The sequence below is a fragment of the Equus caballus genome, chromosome 21 (genome assembly GCF_041296265.1).
Source record: "Equus caballus isolate H_3958 breed thoroughbred chromosome 21, TB-T2T, whole genome shotgun sequence".
Classification (NCBI taxonomy): domain Eukaryota; kingdom Metazoa; phylum Chordata; class Mammalia; order Perissodactyla; family Equidae; genus Equus; species Equus caballus.
This window is the reverse complement of record NC_091704.1, coordinates 46,560,801-46,582,091: the sequence shown is the minus strand read 5'-3', so window position 1 is coordinate 46,582,091 and position 21,291 is coordinate 46,560,801. Positions and strand designations below refer to the sequence as shown.

Below are 21,291 nucleotides of genomic sequence, written 5' to 3'. Positions count from 1 at the left end.
GGAGGGCAGCCGATTGGACCACAGCCCCTCCGCCACCAACTGGCCTCCAACTGCCTCCCTCCACCCTCCTGGGCCTTCTAGACCTTAGCTAGTTTTCTATGTCTTCCCCCTGGAAGCCAGATGTCACCCGCTTCCTTGCGTCTCCTGGATTCTTGGTTTGAACCCACCGATCTCATGGCCTTTGAAAGTCTGAAGTTCTCCCAGGAATTTGATCTAGTTCCCAGGGATTCATACACTCATTCTCCTCTGTCCTAACCTCCAATAGTTTTTCACCTTTCACATTGACTTTGTGTCTGTGAGAACATCGAAGTGCTTCTCTCTTAGCTGATTTCAACTGTAAAATTCAGTGTTGTCAACTCTAGTCACCACATCAGACTTTAGATCCTCAGAAGTTCTTGACATTAGAGTTGAAAGTTTGTCCCCTTTCACCTGCCTCTCCCCTTTTCCCCTGCCCCATACCCCTGGCAACCACCTTTCTACTTTCTGTTTATATAAGTTTGACCTTTTTTTTTTTTTTTTAAGATTTCACATGTAAGTGATATCATGCAGTGTTTGTCTTTCTGTCTCTGGTTTATTTCGTTGAGAATAATGCCCTTCAGCTTCTTATATGTTGGGGAAATCTCTGCTTCATTTTCCACATAACTTTTCTTTTTCCAAGGGATATTGGCCCTGTGCTAACTTCCATTGCCAATCTTCCTCCTTTTGCTTGAGGAAGATTGTCCATGAACTGATATCTGTGCCAATCTTCCTCTATTTTATGTAGGATGCTGCCACAGTGTGGCTTGATGAGCAGTGCTGGGTCCACACCTGGTATCTGAACCTGCAAACCCTCGGCCACTAAATTGGAGCATGCAAACTTAAACAGTCTGCCAATAGGCCGTCCCCCATAATAAGTTTTCTACTTTCATCTATCCAGAAGTAGAACTTTGTTTTATACTTATTTAATTTTGAATATTTAAGTTTTTATTGTTTCCATCAATCTTTGCCATTTTCACTCAGAACGAGTGACACAAAAATTCAAACTAACCATTTGCTATTATTTAAAATAATTACAATGAAAATATATTTAAATCTCCAAATAATGTGTTTTATATTAGTAGCATTTACATTTCTGAAGTTAGAAAAGCTTCACAAAGGCATAATTATGGGATATACTGTATGCACACACACACGTACTTCCACATACATGGACACATTTTCACAGACCAGTACTTTCAAACCCAAGAATTTAGCATTTTCTCATTTTCTTTAAATTCTTCATACATTGTCTTGACCCCAAGTAAATGAGTTTTAATGTCAAAAATAAGCTGATGCAAAAATTAAAATTTGGTTTTCTCTGTCTCTTAAAAGGATGATTTTCCTGGAGTGTTAGTCTGCTCTTGATAAAGAGGTTATACAAGGTTTTTCTTTAACTTTGGTAAGTTTACCTTTAGGACAGAATATCTATGTCTGTTAAAATAATTTTCTGTGTTCAAAAGGACTGAGGTTTCCCTATTAAGGTCTTTTTTTTTTCATGAGGAATATTAGCCATGAGCTAACATATGTGCCAATCTTCCTCCATTTTGCATGTGGATTGCCACCACAGCAAGGCTTGACACGTGGTGTATGTTCATGCCTGGGATATGAACCCGTGAACCCAGGCCACTGAAGCAGAATGCACTGGAGTTAACCACTATTGCAGGGGCCAAAATTTTAGGTGTTTTTTTTGACTGTTTTAACCCTCTCTTTGCCCTTGACTATTTCTGTTATCACTTTGATTGAATGGATAACTGAGCATTGTTTTGCAGTGAGCATTGTTTCCTATTTGACCAAGTGTTTAAAAACCTTTTGATATTTTTGGTAAGCTTCCCCCCAAATTCAAATTTTAAATGAAGTCTTTGTTTCAACCTGTAGGAAAAAAATTTTCCTTTGAGAATTTTCAGTTGACCCTGGGGCTACTCAAAGAAATTCATTCTCTCCCTTCCTATAAAGAATAAGATACTAAACTAATTAGGATTATTTTGTATGTTAGATTACATGGGAAGCCTTGCCAAATAAGTGAGGATAAACTTTCTTAGGTACTATTATGTGGCTAAATGATATTGATATAAATGTCTTAAAAATTATGCAACATTCCTAAAATTCTGATCTGTTCTGGTGGTCAACGATAATTCTTGTTATTATATTGAAGTGTTATATGTCACAGGATTAGCCAAGTTTGTCAATTACTCTTTTGTATCTTTTGTCATTTGCAGATAGTTGCTGTTTTACTTTCATAAATACGTTTTATCTTTGGAGATATTCAGGGAAAAGATTCTGACACTCTAAAATACAGGTGTCTGATAAACTTTCAGATCATAAAACTGAACTGGGTAAGAAACTACAGAACTCTAACAGAGAAACTGATGACTTCATGAAACTGCTAACAGAAGATTAAGATCAAGAATCGATTACAAGAATCAGGACTGAATGAACTGATGAGGATGATTATAATTTATATGACTTTTCATTTGCGATATTGCTGAGGTTTTAATGTTTTTTTTTCCAGATTTAAGGAAACTTTTTCTCTTAAGCTAACTATGACTTAAGCAATTTGCTAAATTATACATTTGGAGGAAAAATTGACACATTTATCTTTTTTCTCCCTGCCTGATCCCTCCAGAATTTGGAAACTCTTGATGAGTGAGTATTGTTTCCATGGCAATACAGTTATCTGCATAAGTTAAGTAAGTATCTGTTTTCCTTATAACAGGACACAATTGGAATCATTGTTATATCACCAAAGCTTTGACTGGAATATAATATTTGAGATAAATATCCAGATTCAGATATGACAAGACAGTTTTTGAGGAATAGATGTTGTCTTTATGGAATAAAGCCACTTGGAAATATCAGCCTGATACCTTCTTTATGATTCCCATCAACCTTACTAGGTGAGTAAAGAAGGTCACTTCCCTGACAGGTGACTGGAACCTCAGAATATTTTCGGGACCTTGAGAAAAGAGAGGAATTCACCCAAATCTATAGGTATTGAAGGAAGAGTCTGATGACAAGTCCTTGGCTTGGTTTTTCTGGCCTCAAGAGGCCTATAAAGTTCAATCTGGGACTCCCTATGAAAAGTTCCAGCAAAGCAGGTTTGAAAGAGCATATACAATTAATTGCTATTCTTACTGTACTTATACAAATAATTGGGAAAAGCTTATTGTCTTAATTGGATATATTTGGTAAAAATAAGGGTGATTTTAGACAGAAAAATTATCTTTCAATGAAAACTATAGTACACATTCATGGACATTAGGTTCTAGTTCTGATAATCATCTTTGAGGTTTTGTTTTATATCTGTTAACTGGAATGGGTCCTGAATTCTTCTAGTGTCCTGAGATATCTGGCTACAAATCTCCAAATGCATGTTTTCAATTTTTTCCATAATTTTCATTAGGAATCATTGAGAACTGAACTGCCCTTTTCCCTGAAAACTTGCAAACTGAAACTGGACAACCTAATATAAACTTAAGAAAGATCCATGCCTGTTGCTTGTGAGCCACTCAGAAAGATACCTGAACATGTATGACATCATTGGACACATTTCAAACTGTGAAAGATGCTTCGACTCTGACATCTACAAATCCTTTGACAGGCTGCTCCCTGGGCTCAGGAACTGGTCTATAATTTGCTCCAACCATCAACCTTGCTTTTCTTTTTGTTTCTCCAGAAATGTGTCATATTAAATACCTAGTTACTTGCTTACACAACATAGGCCTAAACTTGGGAGCCCACCTGCATCACCGTCTTACTAAGAGAGTGGATTAATGACATGGATCAACCTACACCCTTTATCAGTAGGAAGAAGCTGGAGCAGTCATCTCCCTATGTCCTTCAAGATTGAGGAATGAAGAACAAAAAGGGGGGATTTGTAAGCCACAGGCCTCCAGGATCAGTTCAAGTGACCCAATCTCTTATCAAGAAAGTTATTAAGAATTGTCTTTCAGAAAAACTGCAAAGTCACGTAGCCAGAGCATGCATGAAAGAAAAAGTTCTGACCTGAAATGACCACAGAACTAAAGACCTTCCTCCCCATGGAACCCTGGGACGCAGACATGATCAGAACTTGAATGTTAGACTCTTATCAGAAATGAGGGGTCCCTCATTCAGGAAGATCCAATGTTAAAATTCCTCCCCCACCCTGTCATAAATGTTTAGAACCTTACCATAAATGCTTGAAGCCTACCAATCAAAGCCTATCCCACCAGCATTTCTGCATGCCAGCCTGTTCTCCCTAACCTCTTAAATTTTGCCCCAAATCCTCAGTTGGGGAGACAGATCTGAGGGCACATGCCCCCTGTCTCCCTGCAGATTGATCTTGCAGAATAAAAGTTGACTTCTCCCCCAAAGGCCGATGCCACAATTAACTGGCTTGTTTATGTGCATCAGACACAGAACGCCAATTTTGCACTGTAACAGCAATGGGGCCTTTATCGAGTTGCTTAACTTCTCAGAGCCTCAATTTCTCATCTGTGGAAAGGGGATGATATTAGTAATAGTATTGCTGAAGTGAAATGAATGTTTTATCATATGTGAGCATGTATAGTAAACTCTGTATAAGGGATTATTCTTGCTTTTTTCTGTTTGGGAGCTAAGGACAATACAGTAAGACATGTAGCTAATCAAACTAGTCCATTATGTGGTGTAACGAGCTGTATTCCCATATGCACCAGTATTCACGAGCTTGTCCTTCCAGTCTTTGTTGTTTGGAATTTGTTTTATAACCATCCAGAAGGGTTTGAGAGGAAAGGTTTAGGTCATATTTTAGGAGCAGAAGGGTGCTGTAGAGAAAGAGCTTCTGTTCCAAGTGCTTTGATAGAAGCACAAGCACTGCCAAGCTCTAGGAAACCAAAGCAGCCTGTCCAGGTGGAGTGTGTGATGGAAAAGCAATTCTTCCTTTGATCTATTCTCTCTAAGCACCCTTCTATGCCTTGGGGGCTGTCTCTTTACTGCTATTGCTCCTTGAGGGTCCCTGCCTTCCACTCGTGTCTAATTAGGCCCTGGACTCTCTTAGGAAAAGCCCCAGGGTCAACCCACTCCCACAGCATAGAAATGTCTTTTGTCCCTTTCTCTCAAGGGTTTTTCTTATATTCTAAGCTGGTCTATAACATACATATTAGTGTAGCTTAGCTCAGCAAGTGAGAGAGGGCCAGTGTATTATGTCCCCAGTTACCCTCTAGGTTTTCTGACAGATGTCCTCCAGAGTCTAAGTGATTTGAAAGCAAGGTGACAAGTAGGTAAAGGAAGGCTTTGAAGGTTGGTCACTTTTGTCTTCTCTTAAATTTCAGCATGTAAATGGCATCCTAGTGGTTTTCTGCATACTGCTCCTTGGAAGTAGGACAGACAGGACAGAGCTTGGGGACTTTGTGTCCTTGGGCTTGATCAACGTCTCTGTTCAGAAGATGTGACATACTTGTGGTAAAGAGGTGTTCATGAAAGAGCACCTAAAATGAAGATGCCTGTTCTTATCCAAGGACAATAACAGACAAACATTTGCATGTGGGCAACAAAATCTTTCAATCCTATAACCTCTCTTGGTCTAGACCACCACTGGCCAATAGAACTTTATGTTTTAATTTTAAAGAATTACTAAAAATTAAGTAAATATCAAAAAATCTGTTTTGTGGTCACTTTAGCCACATTTCAAGCGCTCAAGTAGCTACCTGTGGCCAGTGGCTACCATTTTGGACAGCACAGGTATAGATTACACCCCTGTGAATGTAGGATGGACATTACTGTGCTCGTTTTATCCAATAATCAACATCTTGAGGCAGATAAGAGGTCATAGACTCAAAGGCCTTTAGGAGCCAGACAGATAAAGATGTGCTATGGGAATGGTGGGGACGGGGTCACACTGGAGAGTATATCCGTGTCCGAACAGCAGCTGTTACTCAGATTTAGCCAGTTGCTGCCATTTGGAAATGCAAGCCCACAGGTACCAGATCTTTACTCTTTTTCTGTTGCATTGATAATGGATTTTTAAAAACAACAATATAAAGGCTAAAAAACAACAAAAACCAAAAACCCCACAACAATCTAACCACATTGGAGCCTTGATATAGTCCACGAACCATGAAATTTCAAATCCTGCAGATGAACCAAAGTATTGCACCTGAAACAGCTTCTTTGTGGAGAGAGGAGCTTGTAGGAATGTCGGCTGTAGGAAGCCAGACCTTGGGCATAAGCTTCCAGAAATAGGCAGACTAAATAAAGGAGATTGTGGTAGAAGTAAAAGAAAAAACCCAAAAACCAAGCTACTTTTTTTTTTTAAGGGTCAAAAGTCAGAGAAGTTCCCACTATGTGCACAGGCTGATAGAGAACGATGGTAGGGCTTGGCCTCCAGATGTGAAAGAGCCCTAATAGAGAGAATGATTTTCCCCAACGATCCGAAGTGTTACTTGTCAACATTTCATCCACAGGCAAGGGAGAGGAATGGTGTTTCCATGCCCCAGTGCAGACAGTTGTTAGTTGACTCCCAAGTCTTCAATGTACAACTCCAAAATCATAGCATGGTAAGACATTTCAACAATACAAACATTTCAACAACAGGAATGGATGAGGGGAAAATACTTCAGTTTATAGAAACATCAATTATCTTAATGAATAATCATTCTGCTGTTCTGTGATGAAAGTTATTGCATATCCAAGTCAATCCATTGTTCTGACTTATAAGGATTAGAGACAGCTTTCAAATTATCAAAAGTAAAGAACATCATTTAGAAATACCTGTTTTACTAATTCAATACTGCAAAAAAAATTGCTATATCTTAAAGTTCAAGTTTCTTTAACCATCTGTATTACTAGATTGTATTTACTGTGTATTTTTGGTTCAGATACTTGAAGAAAAAATAGTTTATTTGTATTTCAAATTCCTGGGCTATGTCTTATTTATGACTCAGATGTTCTGCTGATTGTCTCAAGACTGCTGTTTTATAATATTTTTCTGACGTGATGCCAAGAATGTTACAAAAAAAAAAAAAACAGATTGAGAAACCTGAGTCAAACTGAGGCAAACGAGCAAATTTCATCCAAATGAAAATAGAATTGGCAGTTTTCAGCAAATATTTCAAATGGCTGGGTGTTTGTTTTATTAAATTTCACCATGTAAGCCAACATTTATTGACTGACTATTGCGTACCCTTTCTTAAGTGCCCTAGGGTTGGGATATAGGGATAAATTCAACACTCTCATTCTTACTCTCAGGAGGAGTGAAATTCAGAGACGCAGTCATTGGTATTTTCTTCTGAAGTTCAGTTGAAGTTGACAAATAATATTCAAGGGCCTAGTGTGTTCTAGACAACATGCTAAGCATTTGAAAGTCACTACAGGATGAAAACAGAAATACATAGCTTACTGAGTAGTACGGTAAAATACCTCCAAGGTGTTTACAGATACAAGAATTAAATTCTCTCAGAATGGGGATGTTTTCTGGAAAGGAAATGTTGCTGAACCACAGAGATGCTATCCTCTTTTGATCACGGAGTCCCTTTCCCCTTGGAGCTTTGGAACATATACTGCATTTTGTTCAAACCATCAGCGGGTTTGTTGAGATGTGTCTTTCCCCAGGGGGGTCAGCCCTTGGAGAACTTGCATTAGCTCATAAATACGTTAAATTTTAACAGGCACCTCAGCAAAGAGCAAGACTTTTCCAGGATCTAGGGGCCTGGCCTTCTGTATTACTCTGCATGGGCTGCCATAATGAAATACCACAGACCAGGTGGTTCAAACAACAGAAATTTATTTTCTCAGAGTTCTGGAGGCTGGAAGTCAAAGATCAAGGTGCCATCAGGTTGATTTCTGGCGAGGGCTCTCTTCCTGGCTTGTAGAGGGCCTCCTTCTGCTTGTGTCTTCAGATGGCCTCTTCCCTGTGTGCTGAAGGAGAGAGAGACCTTTGGTGTCTCTTCTTCTTCTTATAAGGACACCCGTCCTATAAGATTAGGGCCCCATCCTTATAACCTCATTTAACTTAAATCACCTCTTTAAAGGTTCTGTCTCCAAATACAGTCACATTGGTGGTTAGGGCTTCAACAGATGAATTCGGTGGGGGACACAATTCAAGCCATAACAACTTCTTCTATTTTACCTATCAGATAATTTCATCTAGGAAATAGTAGAGCCTGTAGCTAATTGTCCCCCAAATTTGTCAAAAAACAATAATTAGATCCTTCCAGGTTAACACTGGAAAGAGAATTTCCTGGAGAGGAGAAGCAGCTGGATCCTACATTCTTATTGTCTGTCCCCCATGTTCTACTGTCCTGTGGGAGATCTCTCCTGTATATCCCTGCCATCACCTCCATCCTTGGTGGGATAGGTGTGGGAGTGGGGAGTAGCACTTTCTTTTTAACAAAACTGGCCTAAATAGGAAGCATGACTCTTCCACTCCTGCCCAATAGCACAGCCAAGCCATGGTTACATCATCTAAGAGAAGCTTTTCTAAGAGCTAGGAAGTGACAAAAGGCTGAGAAGTACTGACTGCAATAGGAAGCACAATGATCCTTTGGCTAAATCTTCCTCATTTGTGGTCCACTGGAGGAGCTACCTTGCTCCCTAGTCCCTGGGGCATTAAAGATGCCTAAACCTTCCAAGTTCTGTCCCAAGAGAGAATTCCTATTTCCCATTTTCCCCCTAGCTGGTTACCCGAGCAGTCACCACCAATCTGTAGAGGAAGTCATGGAGGCAGAACCCCAACAAGATAACCAACATGATAACCAAAGGAATGCCCTCAACATTTTGTAACAGGATGGCCGTTTGCTGGGAGTTGTCACCCCTTTGTATCCATGGGTAAGTCACCTTTATCTTCCCAGCGCTCCAGATTAAGCACCAACATGTGCTAGGCACTCTTTGTGGGAAAAATTGCTTACACGTCTTATTTCTATCTGGGTCCTAGATGATCTCTTCTTTATTCCCTCTGTTCACTCTTGCATCATCCTTCCTTCCAAATGACAGAAATCCAGTGCCCCCACTAAAGATGTCAAAAGGGTTCAGACCACGTAATTATATCAGATCTTGCTTGCAGAGTTACTTTTTCACAGTTACTAACCAAACTCAGACAAAATGAAAACCCATCCTGAAATCCCTCTAGGCTTCCCCATAGTTGCACAGCAACGATGAAAGGACTGAAAGCTATATTTACACCTATGAGCATCTAATCTTTAAGACGATATTAAAAAAGTACTGTTTTTCATATGTGCGTTTTATCTACCAAATAAAAAGTTGATAGAAAATGTTTTAGTCTAGCAAAGGAGAATTTTAGCAGCAAAAACCAAGGTTTCATTTGTTTTCCTAAATCAGTTTAACCTGTAATTCTCAGCCTTCTGCCATCGCTCTTCAGAGCACGTCCCCCGTGTGAGATATGGGAGATGATGCCAATTCCACATTCAGCTGCTGACTCTCAGTGTACAGGATTCTTTGAGCATTCCCTTGAAGAACTTAACCCCTCTTCCTTAAAGAGAAAATTACAGAAAATTAGAGCACTGGTGTTCTGATCTTAGTTGAGACAAATATTCAAAAGGATTTTATTTTAAAACAGACAATGAGAGAAAAGGCCAGGAAGACAGATTTAATTTTTCCCTTGAAAATGTTTAATTTCTGTGATTCCAATTTTGAATATTTGGTCAAGGCCATAGCTATGAGAAAAACCTTTTCAATCTACTGATGTCCTTGAATTAAAACAAGCCTCTCAGTCATTCACTGATACAGCAAGCATTTATTAAGGGCCACCTGTATGCATAGCAGTACACCAGGCAGTTCTTGAGGGTTGGAGAAGGGGAAAGTGATGCCCTCCTTGCCTTCTGAGGGTTTGCAATCAGGACCCATGAGGGGTAAACGGTTCCCTCAAGGAGCCCACTTCAGTAGCATAGCCAGCTTGGTGGCCTGGGTGGGGAGAAGGGTGGCTGCGAGGTTTAGAGCAGTTTGGGACAAAGTGGGGTTGTGTGTCTTTTAGGACCTGAGCCGCTGGCTGATTCACAGCTATACGAAGTAGGATGTGAAGGGAGAATGCAGCTGCATGGCTCCCCGGGTTCAGAAGGAGATGTCAGAAGGAAAGCTATTTAGATGACTCAATAAGAAGAAGAGGTAGGAACCCAGGCTTCTTGATCAAATATGGCTTATTCCCAGGAGGATGCGGCAGGAACAAGAGAAAGTGGGGATAAAAGCATGCATACGTACATCAGTGCAAATACAGAAGAGTCTAAAAGGCAAATGGAATTGACTGGAAAGAGAAGACCTCAAGGTAAATGCCATCGGAATGAGCTGAAGAATATAGAAAGGCTCTAACACAGTACCCAGTAGATTCAGAATACCTATCCCGGAAAAGACTCAGAGGACTTTGTGACATTATGAAATCCATTTTTATTGTCCATAACACTCAATAATGCTTTTCAATCTCTGTGATCTTCCTTTTGCTATTAATCTCTCCCTCTCCCATCTATGGGAATTTCCCCCACTCATTTAACATTCCTTTGAGTCTTCAAAGCTTAGCTGATTGTTATTTTATCTGTAAGGTGGCAGTGTCTAACACAGTCAGTAGATGTCACTGTCGATTAGTTAAGGTGTCCATCCAAAGAAGCCCTTAGGTCAGAAACTTCACGTTCCCTTTGATGGATTTACTCTCTACTTGGTTGGCTCTATAAGGTCTAAAATCTGTGCATAGTGTTTACTCAAGACAGAGATGTAGCCACCTCTCCATTTCAGACATGACATTCAAGACGTGATTTGCCTGGGGTCTGTGATCACCGGCTTTCACTGGCCTCCAGCTGCACCACATTGCCTCATGCCCTAAGAAGCCACACTTGCCCTTCAAGGCTGATTCAATGGCATTTAATGGTATCTAACCCTGGCCCACTGCCCTCTGGACTTAGATCTTTAAGTTGTGGCCAAAATCTTAGCTCTGAAGATGGAGACAGGATCAGGTACCACATGGTCCTGAGCACAGGAGCCAGTCTGAATGTGTCCTGTCACTTGATAGCAGACAGACACTCTTCATCAGCTACTCAGGACTCCAGGCGCCAGGAAGTAAGTTGAGGTCAGGGAGTTTGTTTTATCTACTGATTTGGAAAAATATTTAGCCTCCCTGGAACAGGGATGTGCATTCCGTGTGCCTGAAGCCATGAAATTTGGCAAGTCCCATATCAGATGCCTAAAACTGTTATACAACTCAGTCTAATTTAGATTGTAAGGCTGCCAGAGGGAACCAGGTCTCTTCCTTGGTCCAAAAGTCCCCTCTGACAATTCTTAGGGCCCAACGATTCATATCAATGTATAATAATAATAACAATAATAATATTCATTGTCCAGATTAGACCTACAGTTCAAGACACGCAGCTTTGAATAATCAGAAGCTAGAATTTGGCCCAGGAGGGACATATGAGTACTTGTGCAATAATTTGCCATCCTACAAATGGAGACAAAGGTACCAGACAGTGTGAATTAGAAAGAAAACATCTCCACAACTAGAAGGACCTGCAACTAAGATATACAACTGTGTACGGCGGGGTTTGGGGAGACAAAGCAGGAAAAAAAAAAAAGATTGGATTGGCAACAGTTGTTAGCCCAGGTGCCAATCTTAAAAAAAAAAGAAAGAAAGAAAGAAAGAAAACATCTCCCAAACTTCTTCCACAATCAACTCTGGCAACCAGAAAAGAAAAGCCATCTTTCTTGTAATTTTTCAAAGACGAGGCCATTGCGTGTCTGATACTTTTTATTCCAAATTGTCTTAAAAAAATTTAGTTCTACTTAACTTTGCCTGGTATATATGAATCTGCAAGAGCAAGCGCTTAAAACTTTGTTCTCTGGGAAAGTAACACTTAAAATGGAAAAGCAAACTCAAGATCAGTAAGTCTAACCATCCAAAAGATTAATGATACCGGTGTTGCGTTTGTATATATGTGTATGGAATGTGGAAAGAGCCTAGGTTTTAGATTCAAATAGATCTGGATCCAACTTGTTACTCAGCAGATTCTTCAGTTTTCTCATGTCTATGTTGTCACATCAAAGTGTATGCTGTGGAACGCTAGTTTTGTAGAACAGGAAAGAAAGATCACAGGAAAAAAAAGAGAGAACTGAAGTTAAATAAGTTTGGGAAGTGCTAGGTTGAATAAAGTTCAGCTGCCTTTTTAATTGTAGGGTTGCTCAGAGCCTTTAATATATTAAAATATAATGAGAGTATGAAAGAGGAGAGCAATATATAAATTAAAACACAATGAATATCCAAGAGTTGCCCAAAATTATTTATGGTAACTTTTATTCCTGGAGCATGGAGTTCAGGAATTTAGGGTAATAATGACTACATTCTTCAGGACTCTCCAGGTTGCAAGTCATAGAGACCCAACACTAGCTTAGGCAAAAAGAAGAAACCATTTGCTCGGGTGACCAAATCAAAGGCGGGCCAAGGGTGGAGAGAGCCTCCTGGACAACTGGAGTAGCTTATAATAGTTAATATTTATTGTGAGACGACCATGTGCCAGGCATTGTTCAACGTGCTTCACATGTATTAATTTGTTCAATTACAACAGCCCCATGAGTTAAAGTACTATTATTATCTTCTTTTTACAAAAGTGGAAACTCAAGTTGAGAGAGGCTGTTTCCCAAGGTTAGCTAAGCAGTCTGACTCCAAGTCCACACATGAAACCACTATGCACTGTGTGTCTCCTAGGACTTAAATGCTGTCAAAGTTTATTTTCTCTGTGTGACTCTTGTGTCCTTGGGTCTATTTCATTCTCTTCAGGCAACTCTCCCCATGAGAGTAGAGACCTGGCTCCCACCTCTTAGCTTGTCCCCTCACCTGCTTCCCAGGAAAGTGCTCCTGCCCGTTAATGTTTTATGAAAACCATTCTGGAGAAGGACTATGATTAGCCCCTGACTTGAGGTCATCTACTCAATCTTGGTGGGCTGGTGTGTGGGGTTTTCTAACCAGCTCAGCTCACTGCCACTACTGTGGCCGGGAGAGTGAACAACTATGATTAGCCACATCCACCATATCAATATTGTCTTAATGTGGTAATGGGGAGCAATTCTCTGAAAGAAAGAAGGTGTGTTTTCCAGAAGTAGATGCCTGGGGCACTGATATTCTGAACTCTGATACACCCTGGGCTCTTTTAGGATCGAATGGCATATGTGTATAGAGCTTGCCAACACAGTTCTTGGCTCTGGAACAGGTTGTTGATTCATGGTGGCTTCTCTATTCAGGTTGCAGAAAAGAAAGACCCTCCTTTTAATGTGGGGATGCTAGATTAAGCAGGTGGAAGAAGTAGCTAGAAAGTGTGCTTTGTATAAAAGTCACAGAATTAGAAAGGACTTGACTGTCAGGTCAAGATGTAGGTCTCAGAGGTCAGGGCAAGCTGGAGGACAAATAAAACCAGGTCAGAAGTCCAGGGAATTGGAGCAGCAAGATCCAGATTTGTTATAAAGCACACACATGCTCAGATGGAACAGGCCAGGGGTCAATGTCCAGAAGTCCAATCGAAGCGAGAAGGCACAGACAGGGGTCTAACCAGGGAGGATGTCCAGCCCAAAGTGAGGTCTGGACGTACCTACTCGGGCTGGAGTGTAGGATCCCAGCTGGATGGAGGTCAGGGAGCAGTTCTCAGACATAGAACAGGGAGACAGAGAACAATGCCTCGGATTCCAAAATCAGGGATTGACTAGGTAGCCAAGTGATGCCAGAAGGAATTTCCTCCAATTCCCAGAAAGGAAAGTCAGCACAAACAACACCTTGATTTACTTCAACCAACTATACCCACAAATTCTAAAGGTCATCATTGACTTCTTGCAGGAATGGGTTGCCAAATCCCAAACAGTGCTAAGCCGGGGAGCCCTTGAGGGGCCAAGGGCTTCAGCTCTGATGGCAGTCTTCTTCAGGTCAGGCTTCATGTCAGCCAGCTTTGATCTCAGGATCCGTAAAGAGTGCTGTGCCTCCACTTTGTGATTATCCACAAGGTGGGTCTTCATCCACCTTTGGCATTGTTCATTTCACACTCCTGTTGTAACAAATTACCACAAACTCAGTGACTTAAAACAGCATGAGTTTATTATCTCACAGTTTGGGAGGTTCAGAAGTCAAAAATGGGTCTCCCTGGGTGTTGGAAAGGCTGTGTTCCTTCTGGGGGCTGTAGGGGAAGATCCCTTTCCAGCTTCTAGAGGCCGCCTGCATTCCTTGGTTCATGGCCCCTTCCTCCAGCTTCAAAGGCAGCAGCCTAGCATCTTCCGGTGTCTCTCTAACTCTGATCCTCCTGCCTCCCTCTTATGAAGACCCTTGTAATTGCAATGGACCCCACTCCTCTTCCAGATAATCCAGGATAATCACCTCTTCTCAAGGTTCTTAATTTAATCATAACTGCAAAGTCCCTTCTGCCATGTGAGGAAACATATTCACAGGTCTCAAGGATTAGATGTGGAAATATTTAGGGGGCCACTAAGCAAGGCGCCACAGCTGTCGCGTTCACCTTTAAACCTCCGAACAGCTTTGGCTGTTTGTCATATGCATGTATCCTTTCCACAATGCTCTCATCAGTCTGTTCCAGATTTTATAAGCACCCGCCTGGGTATCTGCAGGGTGAGAGCTGCATGCCCTGCATGTACTAGCTCTCTTTGTGGAGGAGGATGGGCTGGAAGGTATGTGCCGTTGCCCGAGTGAGGCTGGCTTCTGTAAGAGCCGGTGCGTGTGGTAGAGGCCCAGCTCACCCCGAGACCCCTTCCCGACAGTTACATTTTCCTTCACAAAGAGAAGAATTTCTCAGCAACCTCTGGTGCTAGCTACAGCTATACAAATCTGCCATTCTTAAGCAAGCTTCATAGAAGAGCAAATGGAATGGATAGATCTCTCTGGAAAAACTCTCATACCTGTGCTCCAGGAAAAATGCATGAGAATATTCATCACAGTCTTGTTTGTAATGGTGAAAAACTGCAAAAAACTAAAATTTCCTTCAGTAGCAGAATGGGTAGGTAAACTATTGACATACCCTACAGTAATCAGCATGAATGACTTAGAAGTATTAAAAATATAACGTTATGTGAAAAAAATCCCAGGTTATAGAATTATGTTGTTTATGTACATAGCAGATAAAAGTATAAAAACATGCTTGGAATGAAAAGACTCCAGCTTCAGAATAGTGGTTTCTTCTGCGTCGGAGCGAGGGAATGTCATTGGATGAGGCCATGTAAAGGACAGTGGCCACACTGGTAAATTTCACTTCTTTAACAAAAAAACTGAAGTGAATATGGCAAAATGAAAATATTTGTTACAGCTGAGTGAGAGGGATTATGTGTTTATTATGTCATTCTCTATACTCTTTCATATCATTTTGACATATTAATAATAAATCAATAATTAATTAAAAATCTCAACATAAGACATAATGGAGTTATTTGGATTACTTTTCAAAAGCAATTTTTTAAAAATAATGTAACATTAAAAAGAAATTCGAACTAGTCTCGTTATCGAGTCAAACCACGTGGTGAGCCAACGAGCGATTTACAGTTTTTCAACACTGTACTTTGACTTAAAAATTGATTTGGCATGCAAACTTCAACTCACTAATTGTTGTATGATTAGCAATTTGTCTACTTGTCTTTCTGAATGGCTTGTCAGTGAGAATATTGTCTCTTTCTTTCTTACAAAATTCCACTTGAAAAGGGGCTAAGGGGAATTTTCCACCAACAGTAATTCTTACTAAAAACCTCTGTAGTATGACACCTCCAGCATGAATTTGCTTTAGCAGGAGAAAGTCATTGTTCCAGAATTTTCTTCCCCAGGGACTTACGCAACAGATATTAATTTTCTCTGTGGAACTAGATGGAAACATAAGCTGGGTAAAATTTTTATAATGAGTACAGAATTATCTCTTCACTGTGGTGATATTGAATATGACTTTATCCAAATAACAGTAAGAGAATCCACCTTCACCAGTTCTACATTTCTGCCTTATGCAAAATGTTACCGACAAGTTTAAAGTCACTGCCATTTAGAAATTTAAGCCAATCTTCTTGCCTGTTCTTTTCTAGTCACCTAGTTACTCTGTACAGTCTTAACTCTGCAAGTATCATGTTGTACTCTTTCTCCAGTCTTCCCAGATTGCAAGGATGAGGTTGCTGACACCCTACAGGGAAGGAGAATTTCTGGGTGAAAAACAAGATTTTAAAGAGTTGAGGGAGTGGAGTCAGAAGTGAACATATCAAGGTTCTTATACAATTTCTTTGTTGTTCACTAAGTTAGAGCAGTACAGATAATACGTTCAGGGACACAGCTGGGCCATACAGCTCCTCTGTGCAAAGATTAAAATACAGCTCTTTCTCTGGGTGGACACAGCCTTAATCAGCCAGGTGCCCTTGCGCAGGACACAACCTGCCCAACCACGCATGGCGGCTCTGAGAGGGATTATCCATGGCATTGTACACATCTTAATATAGTAATATGAATATGCTACAAAGAATTTATTTATTTATTTATTTTGAGGAAGATTAGCCCTGAGCTAACATCCGTACCAGTCTTCCTCTAGTTTATATGTGGGACGCCTGCCATAGCACAGCTTGACAAGTAGTGTGTAGGTCCACATCCAGGATCCAAACCAGTGAGCCCCAGGCTGCTGAAGCAGAATGTGTGAACTTAACTGCTGTGCCACCGGGCTGGCCCCTGCTACAAACAATTTAAATGTGCAACCCCTTGCTTGATAGAAACATTTGCAGGTCTCTCTCCTCTGCACTTTCAGCAATATGCACGCAAATTTGTTTGGCTTTGCTGAGATGGCGTGTACAGTAAGAGGCATTTTCCTTCCTCTGAGCCTGTGCGTCTATTCAAACGGTTTGCGAGTCAGGACTGTTGAGTCATTTCTCACACTCACCCGTAGTTCCAATTATGATGCCCACAACAGAGCCTGGGGAGGGATGGTGGGAGCAGGCATCCTGGGCTTAAGCAGCAGAGGAATACAGCAGTACAATGGTAGATTGGTTCTGCCCACAGACAGCACCCTTGAGGAGAAATAAAGTAACTTGAGTGCCAAGCCTTGTCTTCCAAATACTTTTTTCAATGCCCACATGCAGTCTCATCCAGTTTGAATGTCAGCAGTCCCAGGCAACTGGAATTATGAAACTGAGTGAAGCCTGGCACAGGGACCTTCCTGTGGAGGGAATAAATGATGGGTTTCTTTTATTATTGAATACCCCTCCCAATAATTGGCCAGGATTAGAAAATTCCAAAAAGAAAGAGCTACAAGAAAAGCTGGAAATGTTTTTTTGAATTTTTTCAGACCACTGACTCTGTTTCAATCAGAATTAGTATTTCCACAAGAAATTTTAAAATACGTATATAATTTTGAAACAATCACACAGAAAAATTGCAAGTACAACACAGAGAACTTTTTCACCTCTGAGACTTGTCTTTTCCCCTTTGTAATTAGTAAGTATTTTGTGGGGAGAGACTCTGAAACTATGTGTGTAGCTTGTGTCTCATTCGTCTTACAATTCATTGATTGTTTTCTCAATATGAATATGGGCTCGTGTGTTTGGGCAATAATCGATTACTACCATAATTTATCTTGATAAATTGTTCTTGTTTTTGGCCCCCGTTCAGGCTGGCTTCTGTGTCCTTTTGGCATGTCCCTCACTCTGTGAGCACTTCTTGCTTTCTGGCATAACATGGTCCAGACTCATCTTTACATTCCCTGCCCCAGGGTGGAGTCAGTCATTTCCTCTCAAGGAGCCCTGGTTCCTTTGAGTGGAGAATGGTGTTTAGGATTCAAGATCTGGGTGCTACGTGTGCTCATTGCTACTGGTGTATTGTTGCTCCCAGGTCTTTTTGATGGCTGGATTCTCTCCCTCTTGATATATTTATGTATACAAACACACTTATGTCTATATTTCTCTACTTATATCTATTGAGAACCATGACTTCACACCAATACCTCCAATTCCAATCCATCACCATAGGCTTCAGGCATTCCTTCCCATATGTGTACCTCTCTTCTGCATGAGAAGCTTGGCTCCATTATCCTTATTTTATTTCCTCTTTTGATCAACCCTCTTGTATGTGACCAATCTAGCATCTCTGCTGCCATCCTTTCCTCTGCCCAGATGCCCTCCTTAGTCCCAGAGTGCTGACAGCCCTTGTCAGGCTGCCTTTCCACAAAGACATCCTCTCACCCTTGCCCCAACACCCTACCTGGGGCCTCCTCTGTGGGGGTGCCCTCCTCCTCAGGCTAGAGCTCTGGTGTGTCCTACTGGGCTGTCCCCATGTGTGACACTGTGTTCTCCTGGTGAGCTCTGATACACTGCTTGGGGCTATTATGGCTCTTCTCCCCAGTGATGAGGAAGCCTACCTTGTCCTGCCTCACCGGATAGCTTTAGGACTGAATTATTTGACAAGGAAAGCAGAAGAAGGAGCAGGAGGAGGAGCTGGAGGAGGAGGAGGAATTATATGCACTTTCACTAATAAAAAGCTCCTAACCCAACCTCACTAAATACATGTTGAGCCATTTTTAAAAATAACATTGATCTGAAGAAGTGCTACACTGTCGGCCTTCCCAGGGCGCCTTGTGTCTCTGCTCAGCCCTGGCTGTCAAGCCCTCTTATGGATGTCTCAGTTCCTTGCTTCTGTACGATCCCAGAGTACAATCCTAAGGAAGTAGCCTTCTCTCAGCTTCCTTTATCTTCCTGAGGCTTCATTGCAGAAATGCTCTACGATTTACCTTCATTTTCTATTTTCAACTATCCCACTTCCACCCCATTCCTCCTTTTCTAAAAATGCCTATCAGGGATGACTTGGGTTTACTGGGATCAACACTCTTGGGCTTGACAAAGAGATGTATAGCAGTAAAGGTTTGTTGCTAGAGTGTGTTCACCAGGATCTTGTGACTGAGTTGCTATACATGTTTATTCCTGAGTCTGGAGTCCTTTTTTCATAATTATTTTTGTCTTTTAAGACTTGGCATTGTACCTGGCGCTTAACAGGCAATCAGTGTGTTTGCGGGATTGTAACAAATGATCTTGACTGATACTATACTCCAAAGTTTGAACACTTGGTGAGCTGAAACTCGAAAAACTTGTTGTTTTCGGTCTCCTGAGTTTTAATTTGTTGAGTTGGCTGTTCCTTTGTTCTGGGGGAACTAGTCACAACAGGCTTTAGTAAAGAAAGTTGGAGCAAAGACCCTCTTCTGGAATGGAGAGGTATAAACTGAACCATTTGTCTAATTATGTACACAAGGACCATCACTGTGGGCAGAGCTGTCTTACCACCCGTTATCTTTGCTTCAGTGGGGCTTTTCTAGGTCCACATCTGGGCCATGATGTTTTGCATGTCACTGCTCCAAACACTGGAACAATATGTATTCTTGCTCCCAGGTCAGGAGGAGAGACCCCAAAGAGTCTGGGAATACACACAAGCCACAATCTTCTATTTCCTTATGCTGGAGCAGAGATGGAGCCAAGGAACTTTGCTTGAAGCAAAGGGACCTGGATGGGATTGTGGCTGACCCCACATTGTTATTAAAGATTGAATAACCTTGGCAGACCTGCTGATATAGAAATGTGTTCTGACGTCTTTCGGGGCTAAAGAACAAAACTACAGTCCTGGGGCTGGAGGTTGGAGTTTCCCCTGAAAGGAACGGACAGTCTGACCACCAGTTGTCCTGGAAAGAGGTCAGTCCTGGGGAAGGAGGTGGGAGCGTAAGAGGTGGGTCTTAGCAGAGGCAGAGGAAAGACTGTCTCTTTTCTCCAAGGCCTCAGGTCAGTTAGGCCTGGATGCTGACAAGTGGAGGTGTTCAGAACCCACATGTGGTGGTGAGGTGTGCTGGGCCATGTGACGTAAAGGCAGATGGGGGGGACCCAGAACAATGGGTAGCATTTTAATCTATTCTCTATGTTGTACTTTTCCATGACTTTTGAAATACACACACACATGCACAATTCAAGTCACCCAGATTGGAAAAAAAAAAATCCCTGGAGCTATGAGTAGAGTTCGTCTGTAAAATGAGGAAAATAGGACACATCACGTAGGATTGCTATGTGGATTAAGTGGGATAACCCATGTCAGAGTACCTGCGAAACTGCTCATGAAATGTGGGTTTCCTTTACTTTCCATAGTGAGCACTTTAGGAACTATTTCCAGGGAAGTTTCTGTCTCACACGCTCTGAGACTTGCCTTGAGCCCTTTACTCCAACCCAAAAAAAGCCAGTTCTTTATTCCACCATCCTTCATTTTGATAAACATGCTCATGTGTGGCAGGGTGGCTCATAGCATTTAATTATCTAGTTCATCCATCATAATTGTAAGGAAACAATGACATAGAGTAAAATGATGAAATGTCAAGGTGACAAGGACTTCAGAGATGATCTAATTGGGTTTCACAACAGGGCTACGTTGATTTTCTGATGGAACAATTCTCTGTTGTGTGGGACTGTCCTCCTCCTTACAGGGCACTTTACGTTCTTGATTCCCTTAGTTTCATGACAATCAAAAAACACCACATACACTTCCAGATGCCCCCAGGTGGGAGAAAATCATATTCCTGGGGAGAACCACTAAGACATTCATTTTCGCTCAAAGATAGGTAGGCCTGAAGAGGTCACATGACTTGCCAAAATTACAGGGTAGATCAGAGAACCAGAAAAGAAACTAAGTCCTATAACTCCTACTGGTAAATCTTATTATTCTCTTTACCCAGATTGAGAAACTGAAATTCAGAATGGTTAAGGACATCCCTTAGATCAGGCAGTTCACGAATGGCTAAACTTGTGTTCAGCCCCAGACCCGGTTGTCCTCAAAGTCCACCCTTTATGCTCCATCACATGATGCTCCTAAACTAGCCCATGTCCAGTAAGAAAACGAAGACCTGGCATGCTTGGAACTTTCTACAGGACATTTCCTCCACCCTTGACTCAAACCAACAAAGGGATAATTCATAGATTTGCTGATATTTCTAAAATTTTCTAATTTTTCTTACATAAGTTACTATAAAAGTAACGTTTTAAAGTGATAGATGTTGCAGAAATCTCTAACTTTTTTTGATTATTACCCAAGTATTAACTCATTTTGAATTTTCCAAGTAATTAAACTTGCCCAAACCTACATTCTTTCAGTATGACTAACTTCAACACAGGAGTTTTCATACAGAGATATAGAATGTTGACAGAACATTTTCCCCTAAACGAATTACTGTTAAAAGCAAATTCTTTGAATTTCTGACTGTGGACATTAAGGATAATTGTATGTTGCATAAAATGAAACTAAATACTAAGAAGAGGCTTCTGTGTAGTCTCTCTTCACATCCCTAGAACATTAAC

At 41.1% G+C, this 21,291-nt stretch overlaps 1 long non-coding RNA gene across 1 annotated transcript; it reads left to right on the top strand.

Moving 5' to 3' along the window:
* Positions 1 to 31: 31 nt before the first annotated feature.
* LOC111769812 (uncharacterized) lies at positions 32 to 4,585 on the top strand. The gene is made up of 4 exons (XR_002802621.2): positions 32 to 155; positions 1,351 to 1,417; positions 2,235 to 2,912; positions 3,419 to 4,585. It is a non-coding gene; the product is annotated as an uncharacterized lncRNA (long non-coding RNA).
* The last annotated feature ends 16,706 nt before the right edge of the window (positions 4,586 to 21,291 follow it).